General features: G+C 33.8%; 1 non-coding gene across 1 annotated transcript; it reads right to left on the minus strand.

Moving 5' to 3' along the window:
- Nucleotides 1-2,544: 2,544 nt before the first annotated feature.
- Nucleotides 2,545-2,616, minus strand: TRNAQ-CUG (transfer RNA glutamine (anticodon CUG)). The gene has a single exon. It is a non-coding gene; the product is annotated as a tRNA-Gln (tRNA).
- Nucleotides 2,617-3,176: the final 560 nt, after the last annotated feature.

Consider the following 3,176-nt stretch of genomic DNA (forward strand, 5'->3'; position numbering starts at 1 on the left):
AGAAAATAGGAGTTCTCAGATTAATTCATTAATTTTGTCTTTATTGCTCAGCTGCTGAAAAATAAATAGATGAAATAAGATCATTAATTTTCCTTCTTTCATACGCTGCTTCTCTCATGTATGAGTTTATTTATCACTACCATCAGCCAGACATGCAGGATCTCTTTTTTTTCCTGACCATGTTTACATTTTTTTCTTTGTTTCTGTTTGTTTGTTTTCCACACCTTCTCAAGACCATCTCTGTTTTTCCAAATGGCTTCTTTGTTATACTGAAATAGAGTTATACTGCAGTTATAGTGGAACTTCTGATAGGTTTTTAACTGCTGTAACTACTCCTTTACTTATTTTTTCAGTATTCCTCAATCTAACCTTTGGATTCTCAGCTTTCTACTTCCTGTTGTCATTACTAAGTCTGCTGATTGCAAATCAAACAGGAAATCTTGATGTGATCAAATATATATCTTATCTATTTATGTCTTTCTGTGAAATGTAGATTAGCAACAGCTGAAGCAAAATTTATATTGCCTGTTTTTCCCTGTCTTGAAGGATTTCTTCCCATTTCCAAAATACCATTTCCTGCGTAGGTATTGTTCTGCACTGGAAAAAATCAAAACATCTCAGATCACAAACATTAATAAAACTTATATTCCCAGTGAAAACCTTGGCTCTGCAAGAAATTCCAGTAATCTTTTCTGAAGCTGTTGCTACAATCTGATGTGAACGCATTTCAAAGTGGGCAACAGATAAGAGGAAAATAAATAGTAACAGTAATAATAAAGCATAAAATAATTTCAATTCTACTTATAGATGGGGTAAATTTTTTGTTTAGGCAATGTCACAGAGAAAAATATCTTAACACAGACAAATAAAGTATGTCCAAGAACACCTATACTTGACCATATGAACCAGAGGAAGTGACTCACCAAAGCTGTGACTGTGCACAAGCACTGAGAACTTTCGTATCTTGTCTGCATTGTATAGGGAAAGCAAGTAACTAACAAAATCATTTAAAGTGACAGTGATTGTACCATATCAGAGAAGTCCTTAGAAACTGTCAGTGAATTTTACTGACTATAAGCGAATTGCATCTCTGCTATTACAAATGTAAGGAGGTAAGGAGAAAGGAGATGGAGAGAGAGTAGAGAAATTAAAGGGGAAAAAAAAAAAAAAAAAAAAAAAAAAAAAAAAAAAAAAGCTCAAGAAGGTTTGGGGAAAAAAATAAACCACATGATTTTGAACAACATCCTAGAGTATAATATGATTAAACAAAAGAAATATTCTAAAGAAATCCTAATATTTTAAAACATTTTGTTTGTTCTTCCAATCCAAGTGTATATTAAGCGTGCTTTTGCTCACTGTATTAATATCCAGGTTTTCATGAAAAGGTGAAAGTCAAATCCCATCAGTGATTCTCATAGGGGCCTGCTCTTTATTTTGTCTCCTTTGCCTACATTTGTAAAAGAAAGATGAAAACATTTGGTGATTTGCCATTTACATTTATCACCCACAATGTATTATCTCCATTACTTTGCCTTACAAGTGCATTAGCTGAATGATTGTTAGAGATTAATATTTACTCTGAAAAGGTTTTGACTTCTTAAAATTATATCTGTAAAATATAGTAGTCTGACTAGTGACAGAAATAATTGCTAACCTGAATTTTTAGAAATAGACTTTATTTAAAATATTTTCCTAAATGAGCTTTAATTCAGTGATCATAAGCACACCTAAGTATTTTGCTAACTAAATGTTCCAGTTCTAGCATCAATTACTAGTTAAAGTATTGTTTAATATCAGTACAAATTAATACCATCTGTCAACATGATAAATATCAAGCTTGGTTTTTCAAACAGGTCAGCTTTTCTCCTGCTACTGTATATGCAGAGAGTAGGCTGGTTGAAAATAAGTCCAATTTCAGTAAACTAGTTATTGGTACATTATGAATAATAAAAGAACAAAGTTTTGTCCTGAGCAGATAATACAGTATAATAGTACAATAGTATAACTAAATAATGTGTTAAGTATGCCTCCATAGAATTTTTTTACCACTTTTAAAAATAGCAATCTATTAGAACTATCACAAATGTGGTTTTGTTTAATAAAGGTCAGTTTTCTTGCGGCTATTGGTTGGCCATTCATAGCTTATGTATAATGTCTTCACAGCTTTGTCTGAAACCTGGAAAGAACTACCTAACAGCAATATCATCTACTTTTGTGCCTATCAAGAGTGATTTTTCTCGGATGTAACAATGGGAAGAGATACTGCAGCTATGATGACCAGAAAACTTAAGTCTGTGAGTATTTCCTGCTCTGGCAAATGTTTTATGGAAGAGGCTGTAAGGAGGAGGTTTTGGACTGTGTGCATATTTTTTTCTTTTTTCTGTCTCTATTTAATTGAGTTTAAAGCTCAAAATGAAGTTTACAAAAGCAAACAACATCATTTGTGGAACTTTAATCCACGTCTGACACTACAGTACATGACTGTCCATGCTAAGTACTCAGCTCTCAGAGGAGAACTACATATCCAGAGGACTGGCAGCATGGTTCCCTGACCAGGAATCAAACCTGGGCCACAGCAGTCAGAGTGCTGAATCCTAACCACTAGACCACCTGGGATATGTAGTACTAGTTCTCCTCCTAGAACTGAGCACTCGGGATGCCGCCATTCCACAGAACTGTAGCATGAACCTTCCAATGATGCATACTGCACATGATGTTTTGATGTGGAATACTGACAGCAACACCACAAAACCATGACAGACACCTGGCTTAAGCAGAATAACAGACACAAAACTGAAATAATTATGCTTAAGAACCAACCCAAGAAATCTTAAGTCATCTTCATCCTCTATATTTGAAGAAATATCTGAGTTACATTCTTTAAAGTTTTGGCTAGTAGTTATGACGTACTGAATGATAGTTCTGAATAATAAAATATATTAAGATTTCCTGCATTATTTCTGTATTACTACACTATGTAAACACATACAGCAAAGGAAAATCATTTTTCCAGTAGCTTAGAAATTGTCAGAAATGGTCAAATATGTCTTCTTTTGGTTGTCTGCTGATGTGTTTGAAACTGGCTTCTATCTCCATCCATGTGTTGACATAAAGCAGGGGAAAAAAAAAATTACTTGGTGAAGGAAGATTTCTCAGAGATTGGCACTTGTCCCACG

The sequence above is a fragment of the Excalfactoria chinensis genome, chromosome 1, assembly GCF_039878825.1.
Source record: "Excalfactoria chinensis isolate bCotChi1 chromosome 1, bCotChi1.hap2, whole genome shotgun sequence".
Classification (NCBI taxonomy): domain Eukaryota; kingdom Metazoa; phylum Chordata; class Aves; order Galliformes; family Phasianidae; genus Excalfactoria; species Excalfactoria chinensis.